The sequence below is a fragment of the Rhineura floridana genome, chromosome 1, assembly GCF_030035675.1.
Source record: "Rhineura floridana isolate rRhiFlo1 chromosome 1, rRhiFlo1.hap2, whole genome shotgun sequence".
Taxonomy (NCBI): domain Eukaryota; kingdom Metazoa; phylum Chordata; class Lepidosauria; order Squamata; family Rhineuridae; genus Rhineura; species Rhineura floridana.
In genome coordinates, this window is record NC_084480.1 from 221,405,100 (window position 1) to 221,427,266 (window position 22,167).

Consider the following 22,167-nt stretch of genomic DNA (forward strand, 5'->3'; position numbering starts at 1 on the left):
AACTGGAGGGAGAAATATTAATAATTTAAGATATGCAGACGATACCATACTACTAGCAGAAACCAGTCATGATTTGAAACAAACGTTGATGAAAGTTAAAGAGGAAAGCACAAAAGCAGGACTACAGCTGAAGGTCAAAAAGAGTAAAGTGATGACAACAGAAGATTTATATAACTTTAAAGTTGACAATGAGGACATTGAACTTGTTAAGGATTATCAATACCTTGGCACGGTCATTAACCAAAATGGTGGTAATAGTCAAGAAATCAGAAGAAGGCTAGGACTGGGGAGGGCAGCTGTGAGAGAACTAGAAAAGGTCCTCAAATGCAAAGATGTATCACTGAACACTAAAGTCAGGATCATTCAGACCATGGTATTCCCGATCTCTGTGCATGGACGTGAAAGTTGGACAGTGAAAAAAGTGGATAAGAGAAAAATCAACTCATTTGAAATGTGGTGTTGGAGGAGACTTTTGCAGATACCATGGACTGCGAAAAAGACAAATAATTGGGTGTTAGAACAAATTAAACCAGAACTATCACTAGAAGCTAAAATGATGAAACTGAGGTTATCATAGTTTGGACACATAATGAGAAGACATGATTCATTAGAAAAGACAATAATGCTGGGGGGAAAAGAAGGGAGTATAAAAAGAGGAAGGCCAAACAAGAGATGGATTGATTCCATAAAGGAAGCCACAGACCTGAACTTACAAGATCTGAACAGGGTGGTTCACGACAGATGCTATTGGAGGTCGCTGATTCATAGGGTCGCCATAAGTCATAGTTGACTTGAAGGGACATAACAACAACAAACTCCTGGTATGTGGGATTAGCTAACTCTTATTTGCTGTTCTGCTTTCCTGTACTCCTACTCCAGGTCTGTTATTATCTTTTACATTTATTGCCTGCCCTTCACCCAAAGGTCCCAGGGCAGGTCACAATAGTTTTAAAATACATAATTAAAAACAGTTAAGAACAACCTAAAACCAGAGCTTGGAAAAGTTACTTTTTTGAACTACAACTCCCATCAGCCCCAGCCAGCATGGCCACTGGATTGGGCTGATGGGAGTTGTAGTTCAGAAAAGTAACTTTTCCAAGCTCTGCAAAAACCACATCTTAAAAAATAGGCCGGTTCCTAAATATATACATCTCAGTTGTCAAAGGCCAGGATAAAGAGGTGAGCCCTTAACATTTGCCGAAAACTGCACCGTGAGATTGCAGTTCTACAACGTTCTACAACGTTGGGGCTGCCACAGAGAATGCCCTCTCCCAGGCCACCACCACCCCAAGATTTTGAGTGTGGCAGAACTACCGAAAAGGGTCCCCTCTGCTGATCTCAACACCCAAGAGGATCTATAGAAAGGAGGCAGTCTTTCAAATATTTGGGACCTAAGACACTTTAGGGCTTTAAACACTAAAGTGAGCACCTTAAATGGGGCTCAGAAACCAGCAACCAATGCAGCTGTTTCAAAGCAGGGACTAGATGAGTTCTAAAGGGAATCCCAACCAGTAGTCTGGCTGCTGCTTTCTGGACCATTTGAAGTTTCTGAGTTGTCTTCAGGGGCAGTCCCACATACAGCACATTGCAATAATCCTATCTGGAAGTTACCAGAGCATGGAGTACAGTCATCTCTGTTGAAAAGGGGCCAAAACTGGCAAGTCAGCTGGGACTGGAAAAAGGCACTCCTAGCCACTGAGGCCATCTGAGCCTCCAGGGATAATGCTGTATACAGGAGTACCCCCAAACTGCAGACCTTTTTTGGAAAGCATTCTGTATTTTAGAATAACCATTATTTTTATCTTTAAAAATAATAAATAAAAGTAGTAAATAAAGAAGATATCCAGCTGACCTCTTGAAATTGAAATGGACTGCCTTCAAGTCGAACCCGACTTATGGCTACCCTGTGAATAGGGTTTTCATGGTAAGCAGTATTCAGAGGGGGTTTACCATTGCCTCCCTCTGAGGTGAGTCCTCCCCAGCTAGCTAGGACCTGCTCAGCTTGCCACAGCCAGCCCCTTCCTTTTCTGCAACTGCCAGCTGGGGGGCAACTGGGCTCCTTGGGACTATGCAGCTTGCCCACGGCTGCACAGGTGGCAGGGCACATAATCCCTTAGCCACCCACTCTGGGAGTGATCTTTAGCTGGCCCTTTATACCCAGGAGATACAAGCGGGGATTTGAACTCATATACTCTGGACTCCCAACCAGGCTCTCCTCCCCACTGTGCTATACCAGCTTAGCTGACCTCTTACAGCCAGTTTTATTTCACTATTATTTATATAATGCTTATAGTGTTTAGAGTATTTGAAATGCTACATGCTTAGTAATGTTGCCTCAAAGTAAAGCTGCATTCTACAGATTTTTTACCTAGTTCAAATGACATCAAAGCAGAAAATGAGAACTTTATAGGCCAATATATGAGCCCAGATCAAACAGGCTTTATCCCTAGTAGAAACATCATGGACTCCATAAGGAGAGCTCTCGATATAATTCAAGGTCTCTGCTACATAGATCCTGGCTGTGCTCCTATCACTCGATGCCTTTAAAGTATTTGACCATGTGGAATGGGGGTTTCTCAAAGCCCTTCTCAGAAAGATGAATTTTGGTGCTGGCTTTTTACATCTCATTGAACAACTTTACTCTGAATTGATGGCAGTAGTGTGTACCAATAGACTCTGCTCCTCGCTAAAGAGGATGACTAAACAGGGCTACCCCGTGTCCCCTGCTCTTCATATTACTAGTTGAGGCTTTAACAAAGAAAATTAGATCTTCACCTATCATTAAAGGTGTTCGCATATGAGGGGTATTTTCTGACAATATCCTCCTAATGCTGAGCTCTTTGCTTCATAGTATCTGTTCAGTACAAGCTATAGTGTCTCAATTTCATCTAGTTGCTGGACTTGAAATTAATTGCACCAAATATGATTTTGGCTTTTAATAACCCAGGTGGAGCAAAAAATTCTTCACTTTGCTTTCAGATTTAGTCCTTGTTATAGTGGCTTCCAATACTTAGGAGTACCCTCCCTAAAGATCTGAAAGTTAAGCAAATGGAATTAAAAGAGTTTCACAATGCAAATCTTAAAAAATCTTAAAGAACAGGGCCATTTGCCCCTCTCATTGCTGGGAGGCACTGTGGCTGTAAAAATGTCTGATTCCCAAGTTTCTTTTCTTGTTCCAAGTGCTGCTAGTCCTACTGCCAGCCAGTTGGTTTAACAAGTGGCAAAATATCTTAGAACAATTTGTCAAAGGGGGGAAATGCAAAAGGGTTAATAAACATGACCTATACAGACCTAGAATAAGAGGCACCTTGGTTTTCCACACTTACAGTGCTATTTTGACACTTTCCGACTGAAGGAACTGCTACGCATAATTCAAGGTTAGTCTGATGTTTCCTGGGTTCACACTGAACCCTCGTGTCGTGTCCAGACTGGACTCAGGAACCAGACCAGTTGGTGCAAGCAATTCAATTTTTATTAAAGTAATATCCAGACAAAAACTGCGCCTTCTCATGAAGCAACACTGTAACACATATCCTGCGACATAGGAGAGAGTTAACAGAACAAGGAATCCCTTTTCCCCCCCTCTCTTAAGAAGGGGCCTTTCTGGCGCGAATTCTCTCACTCCGCCTCAATGCACTCTCATCCACACCCCTTATCTCTCTTCCCCTTTCTCTCTTTTGCTGTCTTCGTGTGCGTGGTGAGGGGGGAAGTACGGTCCCCTCCCCTTCTGAGCATTCTGCCTCTGGTATGGGCGAAAGCGGGAGTGTGTGTGATGTGCTTAAACTGTCAGACTGACTTTTCCCTGGATCAGGAGGGAGTTGAATTCCCCCTTCACCTCCCTCCCTTTCCAGCTGCTCTAGTTGAGAAAGGGGAGGAGGCGTGGGAAGCCCAGCTTCTGTGTCTGTGAAAGCTTCAAGGTCTTCACTGTGAGACAGCTGTATCTCTGAGATTCCCCCCCCTTCCTCTGGCTCTTCTTCCCACAGCTCGGGCCAACTGATCTCATCCTCCTCCTCCTCCTCTGAAACAACAGGGCCCCAATCCTGCATCCCGACACCTCCCCCCTATCTCCCTCTGTCTGGAACTTTCCCTTCCTCTTTGTCGTGGCAGACTCTTAGGAAGATAGACAATCCCTTTCTCTGCTATACAATGTCAGTGTGGAAGAGGTGGGCAGTCCTTTTTCTTTACCATCCCGCATTCAGGAACATCCATAAATATAGTCACTTTAAGGGTTGGGAAAATGCTGTTCTACAGGGTGCATTATCTGTTACCATGAGGTCGCCCCAGTTCACCAGAAGTTTTATTCACTAAGATAGCTATCCTGAAGCACCACTGGCTTCAAAAGACTCAAGTCTTTGACTTTATTAATAAACTATATAGGCAAGGGGAGATTCACTCAGTCAGACTTAGATTTCAATAATAATAATAATAAAATAATAATAATAATAAAAATTTATTTTTAGGCCGCCTATCTGGCCGAATGAACGACTCTATGATTTACAAATTAATTGGTGAAACCATGGGCAATACTGCTACCTTAAAGAACGCTTGGGAGGATGACCTGGGAAAAACTATTGCAGAAGAGACTTGGGATCGCATCTGGGCTTGTCTTCCCTTAAAACTGATCTCAGCAAAAATCCAAAAGGCTATGTTGAAAGCAGGGCTGTGGAGTCGGAGTCATGGAGTCGGAAGCAATTTTGGGTGGAGTCGAAGCAATTTTGGATGGAGTTGGAGTTGGTAGAAATGTACTGAGTCCGACTTCAAAATAAAATTAATATTTTGATATTTATATTAATTTATTAATATTAATACATTGATATACATTTGCAATTTATGAAGGAGACAGAGTCAGAGTCAGACAGTAGAAAAATTAATATACATTTGCCATTTGTGAAGGAGTCGCAATTGGACAGTTGAAAAATAGAGGAGTTGGAGTCAGACAGTAGAAAAATAGAGGAGTCGGAGTCGAAGGTTTGACATATTGACTCCACAGCCCTGGTTGAAAGTAGTCCTCGGGTGGCACTGGATTCCAATGCAGACTTCATATAATTAACCCTGCCATCAACCCATTGTGCTGGAGGAAGTGTGGGAAAGAGAATCTTTTATACACCTCTAGTGGGAATGTACTTAAGTGAAGAACTTTTGTGGATTTTCTCCATGCTCTCTGAGATCACTGGCCAATCCCTCACTCCTGATCCAAGCCTTGCTCTTTTATCACTGGAGAGTGACCTTAATACAGAAATACACTTCAGAGAGCTGGTGGTGCTGTTATTTGCAGCAGCTCATACAGAAGTGGTGTTACACTGGAAAGATACTGAAGGCCTTTCCCTTTCAGGATGACTGACAAGAATCTGGTCAATTGCGCTGTCTGAGCATCTTACCCAACACACACTAATGGTCAGAGGCACCTCTAAGAAAGACCACTTTGACACAGTTTGGTTCCCCTTTCTCAGCTTTATTAACAAAAATCAGTCTATTTCTCCCCCAGTTCACATTTTTCTCTATAGAAAAGGTATTAAAGACAATGCTCACTGCAAACAGTACATTAAAAAAATACATCCACTGAGCTCATCTTGTTGTCTCCTTCAGCTCAGTTTGGTGCTCCCCTCGGTTCGGCGCCCTGAGCAACCTGGTCAGCTCCCCTATCTCTCAGGCCTGCCCTGACAGCCTACATATGCACAAAATAAAATTATATATCACAAATAAAACTGAGGACTGAGAAGTGTACTTAGAAGCATTGTGATAAGATCAGTCATACCAACCAACATTCATGGTAGAGCCAACATGCATGGTAGGAGTTCTTTCCTTAGAGGGAACACAAAGAAGCAGCAGTCCTTTTGTTTTGAGTCCTAAATAAATAAGGGCACAATCCTAACCTCTCTCTCTCTGCTGGTGGGGGCTTGCCTAGCAGCAGGGCCACCACTGCATTTGCAGTCCTGCTGCTCAAGGCAGCAGACAATGGAGGGGTAGGATGATTGGGCCTGCTCTGGCTCGATCGCTGCATCTAGGGTTGCCAGGTTCATGGCCTGAGACTGATCCTGTATCTTTAGGAGAAGAGAAAGTCATCCAAGTGCAGGTGTTCTTGCAACTCTGTAATGAGAAAACCGCAAGGTGGAATTCTCCCTTCCCCCTGCACAACTTTTAAAGATACAGAAGACCTCTTGGAGGCCTGGCCTGGCAACCAACAGGTCTTCTGTATCTTTCAAAGTTGTGCAGGAGGAAGGGAGAATTCCACCTTGTGGTTTTTCTCATTACAGTGTTGCAAGAATACCTGCACTTGGCTGACTTTCTCTTCTCCCAAAGATACAGGATCAGTCTCAGGCCAAGAAGCTGGCAACCCTAGCTGCATCAGATCCAGGCTGGCTCATCAATCAGGCCTGAACTGGACCCAATCCCATCACACAATGGCAGTGAGCCAGCTCAAGATCCCACTGATCCAGGCTAGGTCAGCCTCTCCCTAACTCCAGAATGCCTCATACCAGAGCATTCTGCTGGCTACCGCAAGCAGTCATTCCCACCTGCACATTCTGCAGGCAGAAGGGGAAGTGCTGAATCGACTGAGTAATGCTTGCATCAATCTGTAATCTGTGGGTGGCAGGAGGCTAGATATGCCGGGACAGCTGGGTGGAGGTATATTTCTGCCTAATCCAACCCCTCCCCCCAGCCCAGCATAAGGGGGATTTGGATTGATCTGTTAGTAAGACCTAGCCTAAATATCATTTCTGGGAGCCATCCTTGAGTGTGTGCCCTCCACACCATATGACACTTATCCTGCTATGTACAGTAAGCCATGAAAGTCATACTACTAAAGGGAAGATAGACTCAATAAGGCATTTTAAAATGTAGTTTAAAATGCCTTATTGAGCCTATCTCTCATTTTGTACAAATGGTTTTGTTTAGTCATCACTCCTAGGGGCTCAGGATGTCATACACAGAAGTATTTTTCTTCTTCCTCCCACCCCATCCCTGGCTCCATCATCCTGACCCTATGAGAAAGATAAGGCTAAGAGAGCATGGCTGGCACCCAGTGAGCTTCCTGACTGAGCTAGGAACCTGGGGGTCTAAGGCTATAAGCTTTATTAGCCTAATGATAAATGTGGCCCTGGGTTGGGGGGAGCTTTCCACACAGACTCACAGCGGCCCAGCATATTCTTGTTCACTGGGGAAATCTCTGGAAACATAATTTTGCCAGTCTGACAATGGTAGCCTACTAACTGTTCATGATTATGTTAACAGAACACAATCTTATGAAGAGAATATAATATAAACATAAACTTCAGCAAATTGCAAGAAATCTGTCATAGAATAATTCTGTAAACACAAAAGTCACCTTACTGAACAGCAGCTCTTCATATTTGGTAGTTGCTGTTTAAGAGCCTCTATACTGGTCCAATCTTGTATTTCTTCGGTCTATTATTACTTCACAAATTGCCTACAATTTTTTTGCCATGTGTTCAGCTACTGCTAGTTCTATCCACACTATATCATGGTATCACTGAGACATTTCTAGGCCATTACCACATTAAAATTAATTGTATTTGTGCTTTGATCTGAATATGTTACCTGTTTCATGTTAGAGTTGGTGCCCTAGAATTCCCCTATCTGGAACTGCTTCCCTTTTCATTATGCTGGAAGGAGCCATATTTATTTATTATTTATTTATTATTTAATTTGTATCCCGCCCTTCCTCCCAGCAGGAGCCCAGGGCGGCAAAGCGCTAAAAACACTTTAAAATATCATAAAAACAGATCTTACAATACACTAAAACAAAACAGCGTTAAAAACATTATTTTAAAAACAACTTTAAAAAAGGGTTAAGAACATTATTAAAAAAACATATTAAGCAATTCTAACACAGATGCTGATATCACTGTACACCCAGGGATCTATTTCCTTCACTGAAATAAATGGGACCCTCATGCATAGGAAGTATACATGTTATACAGAGCACATGTACTTTCTATTTTTAATAATGTTGTAAAAAACCCAGGGAGTTGAGTTAATGTGTGGTTTATAACAACTAATTATAATTGTGATTATGACTCCACATCAAATCATACAAGGTAATAAACAACTGCCTGATTCAGGAAATGGCAAGCATACGAGAAGGCTGTGTGATCATGGTTGGCCTCGTGTTTATCTAGAATAAGACTGCTGCATAGGAATCCAAATGGGTTAATGCATATGGTTAGGCACACATCATCCCATTACTGGATGAATCTCCCTTCCTCAAGCTCTCACTGCATTCCCATTATAACAATCCCATTCAGTTTCTGACAGGAATTATATTTACTACAGAATTGTTTGTAATACAGCAGTCCTTATAAAACATTTATGGTAGATTAATGCATATCAATAGTCCTACAGAATCCACGGCTTAAGCACAGATGTTGTGAAGAGTTTTATAAAAGTAAATTTATATTACTTTTTGCAACCTTGAAAACCAGCGGCGTCACTAGCGGGAGTGCGGGGGGGGTGCGGACCTCTGGCGCGCACCCTCCCAGGTGCATGGACAGGGGTGGCTGCTGTTGCTTGCGTGTGCGCATGCGTGCACACGCACTCACCACATGCTCTAGGCTGGTGGTGGAAGGCCCATCTTGGCTTCACCGCCAGCGAGTGGGCGCCTGCTGTCGGTGTCGCCCGCCCGCCTCTGAGGAGGAGTTGGCTGCGCCGACCCGGAGCGCTTCTCAGCTCCTTTGCCAGCCAACAGCACAGGGCGGGGCGGCTCTGGGTGTCACCCCCCTCAGGGTGTCACCCGGGTGTGGTCCGCACCCTCTGCACCCCGGTAGTGACGCCCCTGTTGAAAACTTAGTTTGCAATCTATGCAATTTTTTTCCTAAATGCAGACACAATTAAAAGCAACTAGCCTATTTTTAAAAAGAAAGGAGGGAACACATTATACTTTTTCTTTTATTGCTCATTTTAAAAAATATTGGAAAAGATGTTCTTTTATGCAATATATAGAATTAATGAAGTTACCTTAAGAGTTTGAAAATTGAAATATGTGCTGCTACTGTTAACTAAAGAAGCTGATGACACTTTCACAAAGCCTTCTCTTCTGAATTTCTACTCACTTGGCTTGAATGTGCCCCTTCTTTGTTCCATTGCTCAGATTTTACGCTTTGCATGCCTGTGATCAGTTCAGAATTATCCTAGCCATTAATTATACAGTGCCTTGCAAAAGTAATCAGACCCCTGACCAATGCTCTCATATTACTGAATTACAAATGGTACATTGTAATTTCGTTCTGTATGATATTTTATTTTGAAACACTGAAACTCAAAATCAATTATTGTAAGGTGACATTGATTTTATGTTGGGAAATGTTTGTAAGAAACATAAAAAACTGAAACATGTCGCTTGCTTAAATATTCAACCCCTGTGCTGTGGAAGCTCCCAGTGTACACAGATGAAAGAAATTGCCCTATCAAGGACACTATTACCTTACCATTGGCCTCCACCTGTGAACCATTAAAGTTGCTGTCACACTGTCAGGATAAAATCCCCACTGTTGAAGGATCATTGGTCCAGATGTGGATCTGAAGGAAAATGAAGACCAAAGAGCATTCTACAGAAGTGAGAGATAATGTAATACAAATGCATAGATTAGCAAAAGGGTACAAACTAATATCCAAGTGTTTGGATATCCCAGTGAACAGCTGGATCAATAACCAGGAAGTGGAACCTAGATCACTCCACCCAGGCACTGCCAAGAAAAGGCCATCCCTCAAAACTCAGCACTCAAACAAGACAGAGAATTCTGAGAGAAGCCACAGAGAGGCCAACAATCACTCTGAAGGAGCTACAGAGTTCAGTAGCTGGGAGTGGAGTAATGGTGCAGCAGTCAACCATATCAAGAGCTCTGCGTAACATTGGCCTGTATGGGAAGGTGGCAAGCAAGAAGCCATTACTCAAAAAGTATAATCTGAAAGCACTTCTGGAGTTTGCCAGAAAGCATGAGAGTGCCCCAGCTGTGATGTGGGAAAAGGTTTTGTGGTGAGATGAGACCAAGCTAGAGCTTTTTGGCCAAACCCAAAGCACTATGTGTGGCACAAACCTAACCCTGCCCATGACTGAAGACACACCATCCCTACAGTGAAGTATGGTGGTGACAGCATCAAGCTGTGGGGATGCTTCTCATCAGCAGGAACTGGGCATCTTGTTAAAATGGAAGAATGGATGGAGCAAAATACAGGGAAATACTGCAAGAGAACTTCAGTCCATTAAAACCTGAAGCTTGGGAAGAAATTCACTTTTCAGCAGGACAATGAAAGTTTGAATGCTCATCATCATGTTGTAATAAAAAACCTCCCTGCATAGAGAAAATGAGCACACCAGTGAAAGAACGTGGCCAGAACCCATCTCCATACCAAGCCTGCTAGCTTTCCAAAGGCAGGGAATCTTTCATATACAGAAATTTCAAAGATACAATTCTCCCACTTCTGTTCTGTAGAATGTAGGTAAAATGTGAGTTCCATTCACATGTTTTTGCTGTGCATCTGTGCAAGGTTCTAAACTGAGTACAGTATAAAGGATAGTGTAAGAACATAACTCTGTAAAGGAGGTTTGTGTATTTACATGAGACTTTCTGAAATCAATTATCAATGGTAAGAAAACCTTGTGAATTGTTCCTATGGCCAGGAGATTTTGTTGTATAAGAAGGCTGTTGTATAAGGCTGCTGGTTAAGAAAAAAATTGAGGAGGTAAGTTTTATGACAGTTCAGTCACAGAAAGCAAATACAAGTCAGTCACAGATAGAGCAAGGGAGTCAAAGGTTTCCACCAATAAGCATATCTGCATATACAATGTATTCAACTGCATAATTTATTCTAAGAGCACAATTTATTCTAAGGACAGAACCAGCATTTTCTTGTGGTACAGACTTTAGCCTTTTATTTGTATAGAATAAAGGAGGAAGAGGAGAAACAGCTGACCCTTCACAATCTCTACCATCCTTTCTATGGCACTTCTTGCCAAGGATCAGTATGACATCCTGAACTTCTGAATAATGTAAGTAGTGTACAGGACAGGAGTTGTTTATTTTCTGCATTCAACAAAATGAAAAAACTGTGTAAATACTGCTTCCATGAAGTCATTTTGTAACTTTGTCTGGGTCTACTGTCTTCTCCAAGCAGATTTGGTTTAGACTGATGTGGCATAGCCAAGGTAAAACGGACTGCCTTCAAGTTGATCCTGATTTATGGTGACCCTACAAATAGGGTTTTCATGGTAAGCAGTATTCAGAGGTAGTTTACCATTGCCTTCCTCTGAAGCTGAGAGGCAGTGACTGGCCCAAGGTCACCCAGTGAGCTTCATGGCTGTGTGGGGATTCGAACCCTGGTCTCCCAGGTCATAGTCCAACACTCTAACCACTACACCACACTGGCTCTCAGCCAAGGTAAGCAGAGAAGCAATAATCAGGTTACTGACAAAAGAAAGGAACAAATAGGAAGGTTCTTATTAGTTTATTGTAGATTTTGTGTTGAAGTTAACTATAGTGACTAATGTTCCATTGCAAGTAGTTTTCAGAACTACCAACAAGAAGACTGTAAACTATCTGAAAGTTTTGGAAACAGATTCTAAGTTCACACTTCCCAAGCTATTAGTACATGAAAACAACCTATTATAGGTCATCACAATTCTGCATTCTCCAAGGAGAACAATGTGTGAACTTGAAAAGGAAAAGAATAATAATCTATAGAAATAACTAATGTATTTCACTAGCAGAGGTTTTGTGATTTCATTTCAAGATTTTATCAGCTACTCTTCAGTTTCCCTCTTGAGTAGCATTTGTTTAGAAAGCAATTATATTTTCTGATTTATCTGTTAATGTTGTTGTTGTATGCCTTCAAGTCAATCAGGATCAAAAAGCTGAAAACCACAGAGCTGTCCACCTTTTAGCATTGTTCTAATTTTTTCCTGCAAATGACTTGCACAATGTGAATTTCTTGTAGATCTGCATCAGGCTGCAGGCCAGTTAGCACCATCTGTGTATAGATGACTACAGAAATTAATCATTCCAACACTATCCATGATTATTTTTCCTGGATATCATGTATGATTAACCAAAAGACAGGCATCTCCACAGATGCCATACATTGATGTGGGGTGCGAGAAGAAAAGTAGGACACAAGGACCTTCAATATTTGACTGTATCTGAGAAAGTCCTTCTGACTCTATTCTATTGAAAACCAAAACTAAACATTCAACCAAGCCAGTGACTCTCACTAACAGCATGATCAAGGGAGAAGCAACTCATGGCATTTCTCAAAGACTGAAATGTGCCTCCCAAGGAAGGTTCAGACACTTAATATAGGATGTTAACTGGTCCCCTGCAGCCTTTGTTTTTAGGTCTTTTTGAAAGGATTAAATGGCAGTACTGTGTATTGTGTCCATTGCTGCTGCTGCCACCACCCTTCCTCAACTGACAATTTCAAGAGGTCAGTATGACAATTCTATATTCCCCTCCCCAGATCTTTTGTTTCCATGAGGTCCCTGACGTAGGGAACCTAAACCAATCTCACCAGTATTTGTGTTCTTGCTCCCTTTCTCTTTTACTTCCTTACATTTTTGTTATAGTTTATATGTGGAGGCACAAAACATTTCATCTTTTGTTAGAGTTTACTGTTATTATAAACAGTATTTGAGAAAGGCCCAGTTTCCTCCACCATGTTCCAAGCAGCAAAGATTAAGACATAATGCATTTCCTGTGCAGCTGGAAAAAATGAAGCAACACCTACCTGGCTGAATATGGCATTCACTTTTGTTGTACCTTTAAGAAATTATGTTTAATGATTTCTCTTGAAATCCCCATACAGGTCTCATTAAAATATATAATAGTTTTAGATCTAAGCTGTAAATTACTTTAAGATAACAGGAGATAGTCTTCGTGACAGTTTTAAAATGAAGATTTAATGTGAAACATATATAAACACAATATAGTTTATTTTTTAAAATATTTTTATTGATAGCTGGTATCAAATATTTATGCTGTGGGATTTAAATAAGCATGCTACATCAAACACTAGGTAAATACAATGCTTATTAAAAATATTGATTATTCTTATTGGGATAATAAAGCTTAGGGGGTTTGAATAATTTACAGCTATGAGACTAGATAAATATTTTATTCTTTCTGAAAACTCTTACTGAAGTTGAAAAGCCAAAACTATTATGATTTGGTACACAAAGTTGTTGACCTGCTGACTGCAGAGAACAGAAATAAAATGGGCAAGAAAAACGTTATGTTGTTACCAGAGCAGACAAACTTTAGAGATACACTAAATATTTCATCAAAAAGAATGATTAGCTCTATGTAACTTAAGAGTGCAATCCTAATGTTCCTGGGAGCCATAGAATATTGTTGACCTCCCTTTCCATGGATGGAGAGAACGTTCTGCTATGGATATTTTCACTTGACTGGCAATGGAAAGCTCTGCCACTGTGGCTGCCCCACTGATGATGTTCCGCAGATAGGGATGTTCCAGAAGCATGTCTGTGGTGGACTGGGGAATTCCAACACAGGAAAGAAACCATGCCAGTTCTGAAGTTATTTCCCCTCCCTTTGGAACCAATATTCCTTGTTCCTTGATCCAAATATTTATTAGAATTAAAGTCTGCACCATGTATTAGCAGCAATAAAGGTGAACATCCTGAACTTTAAAATGTACATTTATACCAATTGGAACAACTTTTAAATTTTTCAGTATGCTTAAAATGAGGCCTCTGCAGCACTGGCATATGTGCTGCTCTTCAGCAGACCTAGTTTTTGTACAGCACTTTGAGGTTCACATCAATGCAACATCAGAAAAGTCATTGAAGGGAAGGATTGTCCATTGCAGTTGGTAAATGTTATATCAATAGCAACACAGAAACATAACTAGTTATGTAAATTTTTCTACATCTCACTTATAAAGTGATTATTGTTAATGTTCTTGTTAAACAAGAAAAAACAGCATAAGTTGGAAGCCTTGGCAACTCTAAAGAAAGTATGTTAGATGTTAAAATTAAAAGCTAAATAGAGTTTTAAGTACTCCTCTAAGGATGTTCTTTCTATTTCCCAAGAGTTAACTTTTTTAAAAATGCAATATCAAAGACATTTTGTGAAAAGGGACAAACCATTCTTGGTGAAACACCAAGTTTTCAGTGTAACATGAAAGAAGGCAGCGGAATTCAAGGCCAGAAAATTAAGGCTGCAATTCTATCACAATTACTAAGCACCATTGAATATAGAGGGCTTTTGAGTAAATATGCATAGGTTTGTGCATTTGATATTAAAATAAGCCCCCACCTCACTCCTAAGAAAGAGACTTAATTCTGTGTTTGGAGTTTTTTCTTATTTTCATTTGCACTAAATGTCCCATTTCAAGTAACAAGTATTGTCAATTTGTACCCTTTCCTCAGGGGTATTCTTGCTATCATTTGTAGACGGAATTGGGACAAAGTTAATTTGCTTACCAGTGTAAAGATGTCTGTGTTACCAACTATTTGTTTTAGTGAATAGTCACTGTTAATAACTTAATTATCACCATTTATTCTTTCTGACCCCAACAATGTGTATATGTTCCTGTAACTCAGGATAGCACTGCATCTGATGTCAGACTTTTTCACTCACATTTATGATGCAATAAATTTGTTAGTTTTTAAGGTGCCACAGGTAACTTGTTTTTTTTTTTGCATAATATACTGTTAGGGATATTGGGAAACCTTCCTTTGTAAGGCTGATGGCTTGAAATAGTTCAGGACGGTAAGTCAATATTTCAACAATAGGAGCTAATAGGATATACTTTTCTGAAAGCTGGGAATCTTCTTCCAGCTTACGGTAGGCAACACCTATCAGAGTTAGGGAAGTAATTCACTCCAACTACCATGAGGTAACAGAGCAACAGTTTCACATTTAAGAGACAGAAAGAGAGTTAGAGTTAGTTGAAGCATCAAATTCTGCAGCCACTATCTTTCAGCACCTGATACCTCTCCTATGCTCTGCTTTAGGACATTACAAAGACAACATAACTCTCCAGTGCTCTTCTCTCTTGAAACCTCTCACTTCTCAAGAAGTAGAAAGCATGGAACAATACTAATTTGTATTGTTCCAACTCCAGAACAGATCAAATATTTCTACTTCAGAATCTCTTAGAGTATTTGAAAAAACTGACTCTTTAAAGTCCAAGTGGACATTATATAGCTTTCCTGTGCTCATTTTGCAGAACCCCAAGAATGCAATCCTACACCCAGCACATATGAAGTGTGGGACTCAAGTATAATCTCAAATTTCTTATCTCTGTTCCTGGTATATACAAAGGCTATTCAAATTACGATGCAATGCAGCCAAGTCATTAAGCTTCAGCCCTGCAATGGTTTTTCATAGGCCCTTGAAATTTGTGACCAAGTGAAATTCAGCCCAGAAGTCATACCTCTTCCTTTTGCTGCCTGCCAGGGACTGTAATAAAGAGGAGCTGTGAAGCACCTGGCAAGCCACAATCTGTGGCTAGTTGGCAATATGTAGCCTGGTGAATCATAGATATAATTCTATAATTTTCACAGAAATAATGATTGATTAATCAACTTAGCAAACTCCTTGTTAACTATCCAAGAGGACTAAATGCAGGTGTGGAATTTTCCACGCAGCAAACCACTACATCTCCCCGTGAACACTGTGATCAACAGATAATAGATAATACAGGGGCCAAAAATATGCACATCAACTCTGTGAAAGTGATGAAGGGGCAAACAAACAATCTGTCACTATAGATTACTACAGTGAGGGGCATGATAATGGCTACTTTCAAGGAAGGCCAGCCACAGCTCAGGACAAAAATGCAATAGTAATTTGGCAATAAAAAATGTAAAGGAAAAGAGGAATATTCCTGTACCTGAAAGGCAACACAGGGTAACAATAAACAAAGGGGAACAGACAATCTCTGCTGTCACCAGCCTGTTAGCAAAGGAATGCCCCAAACTGTAGTTTGTTGGCCTGCAACCACCTCCAGTGCTGGTAGCATTACATAAAGATCCAATAAAAGTGGGTATATTGAAACAAAGGCTTAGCAGATACTGTATTGTATTGTATTGACTTTATTGCTTAGCCATAGGCCATCGCATAACCAGAACAAGTTTCACAGTAAAATTTTTGACACTTAAAATCTGATACCAAGTTATCTCTATTAAAACCCACGTCCCATTACGTAGTCGTTACTAGCAGATACTGAATGCAGTTTATTTTTGACTCCTCTGCTTCCATTTGATCTACCTTTTTATTAAAAAAAATCAGTGTCTGGAATCCAGCTTGGTTAAACCATTAGCAAACTATTAGCTTAGCTACCTTTGTCACAAAGTGAAACCCGAAAGACAATGTTGCAAAAGTGATTGCTAAAAAGATTTGTTGAATTCTTTTGTATCATACCAAGTCTAACTTCATTATATCCAACCCTTAGATGACTAATGTTTTAATTTTCAGAGAGCATGTAATTTTGATGCAGAAGAGAAAAACCGTTAAGAAATTGCTGAGTTTTTAAAACCAGCTTTATAGGCAACCTTATAAAAATACACAAAGAACTTTTGCTTATCCACATGACTTGCCAACATTTGATGACTCAGAAGATGGCAAAAATTATAGATTTGGAATGGCAGCTTTCAGAAAACACACATTATCTGTCCCTCTCACAGGGTCCCAAAGGAGCATGCTCAAGTCCAGTTTGTGTGGAGGACAGCCAATACTTTTGGATAAGCTGCTCATACAAAAAACAAAAACAAAAAAGTACTTCAGAGGAAGGAAGACATACTGGGATCCAAGACTGACTTACAATATGTGTTCTCGTGGCTGATGGCTGATCATACAAATGGGCAATAGTTACAACAGCACAATGCTGTTGTAGCCTGCAAGCCAGTTGAGATATGCCCAAGGGCAGCTTGTTAAATGCTGCTGGGTTACCATTCATTCATTCATTCACTGGCAATTACTTGTGGCCGAGTAAGATTGTCTTCCAAGATAAGGTCTTTAACAGTGGGTCCGTAAGTGACTGTGGAGGCCAATTCTGGATCCACACAGACTCCCACAGTGAGGACGTAAGTTTCCAGATGGAAGATGGTCGCAATGAGGATTTCCTTGACGTGCCTTCCGCTTAGCTCGTTTGTCCTGTTTGCCCTGTATTTGTGCTTCTTCAAAGACCACAGCACCTTTGATAATAGCCGACCTCCATTTGGGACGTTCATGGGCCAAGACTTCCCAGTTCTCGATGTTCATGTTACTTTTTTTAGATTCGCTTTAAGAACATCTTTAAACCTCTTTTGCTGTCCACCGATGTTCCGTTTTCCATCCTTAAGTTGGGAGTAAAGTAGCGGCTTTGGAAGTCGGTGATTATGCATTCAAACAACATGGCCAGTCCAGCGAAGTTGATGTTGGAAGATCATTGTTTCAACACTGGTAGTCTTTGCTTCTTCCAAAACGCTAACATTAGTCCGTCTGTCTTCCCAAGTAATTTGCAGAATTTTCCAGAGGCAGCGTTGGTGGAATCTTTCAAGAAGCTGGGAGTGGCGTTTATAAATGGTCCATGTTTCACAGGCATACAGTAAGGTGGGTAGTACAATGGCTTTGTAAATAAGCATTTTGGTCTCCCTGCAAATATCCCGATCCTCGAACACTCTATGCTTCATTCGGGAAAATGTGGCACTTGCAGAACTCAGACGATGTTGAATTTCAGCATCGAAGTCAGCTTTTACAGAGAGATGGCTGCCGAGATAGGGGAAGTGATCAACGTTCTCCAATGTCACACCATTACACTGGATTGATGGTGCTACAGAGGGACTAGTTCACACCTGTTGATGAAGCACTTTGGCTTTTTAATATTAAGTGAGAGCCCAAGCTTTCCATATGCTTCTGCGAAGACATTTAGGATAGTTTGAAGATCTTTCTCTGAATGTGTGGAGACTACATTATCATCGGCATATTGAAGTTCTATGACAGAGGTTGACATTACCTTACTTTGCTTTCAGCCTACTGAGATTAAAAGCTTTCCATCTGTTCAATATATGATTTCCACACCAGTAGGAAGTTTCCCCTCAATAAGGTGTAGAATCATAGCAATTAAGATAGTAAATAAGGTTGGAGCAATGACGCATCCCTGTTTTACGCCTGATCCGACTCTGAATGGATCACTCTGAAAGCCATTGTTGTCCAAAATTGTTGCTGTCATGTTGTCATGAAGGAGTCGCAGAGTATTCACAAATTTATCAGGGCATCCAGCTTTCAGAAGGATGGTCCAGAGAGCGGTTTGATTCACAAGTGTCAAAGGCCTTAGTCAGATCAATAAATGCCATATATAAAGGTCGATTCTGCTCCCAGCATTTTTCTTGAAGCTGTTGTGCAGTGAAGATCATGTGCACTGTTTCCCTGGAAGGGTGGAAACCATTTTGGGATTCAGGGAGGATGTCTTCTGAGATAGGTAGGAGGTGATTTGTGAGGATCCTTGCAAGGATTTTACCTGCAGTAGCTAGAAGAGAGATGCCTCGGTAGTTCCCACAATCTGTTCTCTCACCCTTCTTGAAAAGAGTGATAATTATGGCATCCATAAAGTCTTCCAGGATCTCCTCCCTCATCCAGTTTTTTCAATGAGCTTATAAAATTGTTGTGTAAGTTCAGGCCCACCTTCTTTAAAGACTTCAGCAGGAATCCCATCAGATCCACTAGCTTTGTTATTCTTCATTTGATTGATGGCTTTACTGTCTTCATTTGATTGATGGCTTTACTGACTTCATCCAAATTAGGGGATACTGCAAGCTCATCTCTAATTTGTTGTTGTGGGATTTGTGAGAAGATCTCACCAGCCACATAAGAGTTACGATTAAGGAGGTCGTGGTAATGCTCTTTCTAACGCAGTGCAGTAGATTCTTTATCCTTTAGAAGTTTGGTACCATCTATTGAACATAAGGGATCTGTACCATAATTTGTTGGCCCGTAGATGGCCTTTGTGGCATTAAAAAAGCCCCATGCATCATGAGCATCTGCAAAATGCTGGATTTCTTGAGATTTCTTATCCACCAGGCGTTCTTAAGCTCTCTAGTTCTTCTTTGGACCACAGCCTTTGCACTGGCATAGATGTTTTTCTTAGCAGCACATTTAATGTCTTTCTGCTATATCTGGAAGGCTTTCCTTTTCTTGTCAATGATATGTTCAATCTCACTATCATTCTCATCAAACCAATCATGATGTTTCTTGGTTTGGTATCCAATAGTTTGTTCACATGCTGCAATAATGGATGTCTTCAGTTTAATCCAGTGTTCCCCGACATTTTCAAGGAGTTCCGTAGGCAGATGTTTCTTGAGAGTTGTTTGAAAGCAGGCTCGCTTAACAGGATCTTGAAGGGCATGGATATTCATTTTACGCCTTGGTTTTCTTCCTTGGAGCCTACGTTGAGGAACAATATTAATGGCCATAGTGGATCAAATTAATCGGTGATCTGTCCAGCAGTCATCAGCACTCGTCATGTCCCTAGTGAGGAGTACATTGCGACGATCTCTGGCATGGACAATTACGTAATCCAGGAGATGCCAGTGCTTCGACCGAGGGTGCTTCCATGATGTTTTATATTTATCTTTCTAGCGAAAGAGTGTGTTTGTAATAACTAGATTAAGCTCTGCACATTTAGTCAGAAGTAGAATTCCATTCAGGCTGCTATTGCCAACTCCTTCTTTCCCAATGGTTTCTGGCCATAAATCGAAATCATGCCCAACTCTTACACTGAAATTGCCCAGGCCTTAAGTATCTCTGATAAGATGGTGTCCAGCTGGTTATAAAGTTTTTCCTTGATGTCTTCATCAGCATCTAATGTTTGTGCATAAGCACTTAGAATAGTTGCCTGCTGGTTTTTGGCAAGTTTTAACTGGAGAGTTGAGAGTCATTCATTAATGCCAATAGGAACTTCTGACAAGAGCTTCACAAGATTATTTTTAATAGCAAAGCCTACTCCATGTATTCATCGTTCTTGTTCAGGCAGTCCTTTCCAGAAGAAGGTATAACCTCCTTTTTCTTCCTTCAGTTGTCCTTTTCTTGCTCTTTGAGTTTCTTGGAGTGCTGCTATGTCAATATTAAAACATCTCAACTCCCTCGCGATGATGGCAGTCCTGCGTTCAGGACATTCACTATCTGTATTGTCCAGCAATGTCCGTATATTCCATGTTCCAAAATTCAATTGTCTTTTGCGACCGCTAACTGGTGACCCCACTGGATGTGGTGATCCAGTCAGGGAGAGAGATGAGGCAGACTATGTTTAGGGCACTTTTTCTAGCCTCCTCCCCATACGGGATGAGCAGAGTGGATCCTGAATAGGACTGCTCAGTCGTGGATATAGCTGCCGAACTGCTCAACTGCCTCGGTCCTTGAGCCAGGATGACTGAGTCTGTATCCACAGCCCATGTTCAGGTCCATGACTAGGGGCTTCCGGATTTCACAGTCCTGCCCCTGTCGCCATTCACCGATCGCCATGGGACTTTTGGTTTGGTTTGCTTGGAAGATGCCTATGCATGAATTTGTTTCATGTGGGGAGATTGGTGCATGACAATCAACACACAATCTTGACAGAAAAAGGCTCTGATCCAATGGCATGGGATACCACGACAATTGGAAGTATTTTATCTGCTGTAGCCTTCATCTGCCTTCACAGCTGTTGTAATGTACACATTGTTATCCTCCGCCTGTTCTGCCATTGAGGACTTTCTTGGATTGTTCTTTGTCTGGTTCCTCTCCCTTGACCTTACCGCCATGGGTGACCCTGCTGGGAATATATGACTCCCAACGGCATCGCTCACAGGGTTCATTGGAACAAGCAAGCCCACTCACCACTACAAGGTGACGATCCAGGGAGTGCTGGGTTACCACAGAACACACAAATAATAGATTACATGTCTTGCATTTGATTGGATAAGAAACTTAATTGATTTGTGGATATGCATCTGATACAGTAGAGTCTTGCATATGTTAAGTCTTTAAGGTGCCACAAAACTCCATTGTTTTTGCTACTGTAAGCAAACATGAACCCTCTTATGGAATAAAAAGGGTTGATTTTGGAATTAAAGGAAGATTATCCAGAAGCATCTCAGGGTCATAACCAGACTGAAAATCTAACGGGCATGGTTCTAGAAAGCTCATGGAATTCAATACTGTGTGCTTGTTCAACAGCCTTTTTCAAAAAGGGAAGGTTGGATGTAGGGCAATAGTTGGCACGTGCAGTTTTTTTAGTAGAAGCTGAGTGATTGCAAATCTGGCATTCTACTCACTCTTAGTGAGGCATTAATAATCCCAGACAACGAAGAGCCCCGCCTCCATCAACTGGCACATATCCCCAAATGTAGTCTGCTGTGGGAACAGAAAAAGGAAGACTGAAAATTATTCCAATGAACAGAACAAAACTGAGGTGAAGGACATTCAAACTCTATCTTAACTTGTGACTCCCAAGTTGAATTGAACACAAGCATCAGCAGCAAATTCATTTTATCAGACAGATTATGATTCAATGTTCAGATGGAGACTGCTTCGTTTTACCAGGTCATTCACCAACCGGAAAAAGCAAACATAGTGGCAAAGCCTCAAAATGTTACTGAAGAAATATGAAATTTAATGCAACAGTAAAATGCCCAATGATAAATGTAATGTTTTTCCATACAGTGGAACCTCATTACAATGCGGGGGACAAAGGATGCACCCGTGTTACAGGGGTTCTGCATTATAACAAAAATCTTGATAGTGTATTCAGTATTGCAGTTGGAGACACCATCATACCCACAGTATATTCAAATCCACAGTACAGCAGACCACCTTATAACGAGGTTCCACTGTACTATTTTGAGGTTTTGTCTTTTTTGCTTTGCACTATTTCTTTGTGTTTGGTGTTGCTCTGTTTTTTCTTTCATGTACAAACTGGAACAGCTCTACTGTGCAAGACTTTGCAGACACACTGGCAGCCAAGAAGGAAGGTTACTTTGCCACAACTGCCATGGCACATCTTTTGAAAATGATATATTTAGCAATTGGCTAGCTTCAGAGAAAGCTGAGAACCACTTGTGCCCTAGTTGTCTTTTTTTCTGCGTCAGCTGTCTCCATCAAGGAATGCATTTTCTGACAAAGAAGTGTGAAAGGGCATCTCAAAATGATTGTGTCAATTATATAAGACAGCCTT

The 22,167-nt window shown here is 41.1% G+C and overlaps 1 protein-coding gene across 3 annotated transcripts in view; it reads right to left on the reverse strand.

Annotated features, from left to right (window-relative positions):
* The window catches only part of KCNG2 (potassium voltage-gated channel modifier subfamily G member 2), a 117,454-nt gene that overhangs the window by 77,144 nt on the left and 18,143 nt on the right, over positions 1 to 22,167 (reverse strand). Inside the window, exon 1 of one of the 3 annotated variants that reach the window (XM_061593993.1) lies at positions 21,269 to 21,316. The exons of the other annotated variants lie outside the window; for them this stretch is intronic. The gene's annotated coding sequence lies outside the window, so the exon portion shown is untranslated. Of the gene's footprint in view, positions 1 to 21,268; positions 21,317 to 22,167 lie in introns of those variants that run through there. 3 annotated transcript variants of the gene reach the window in all.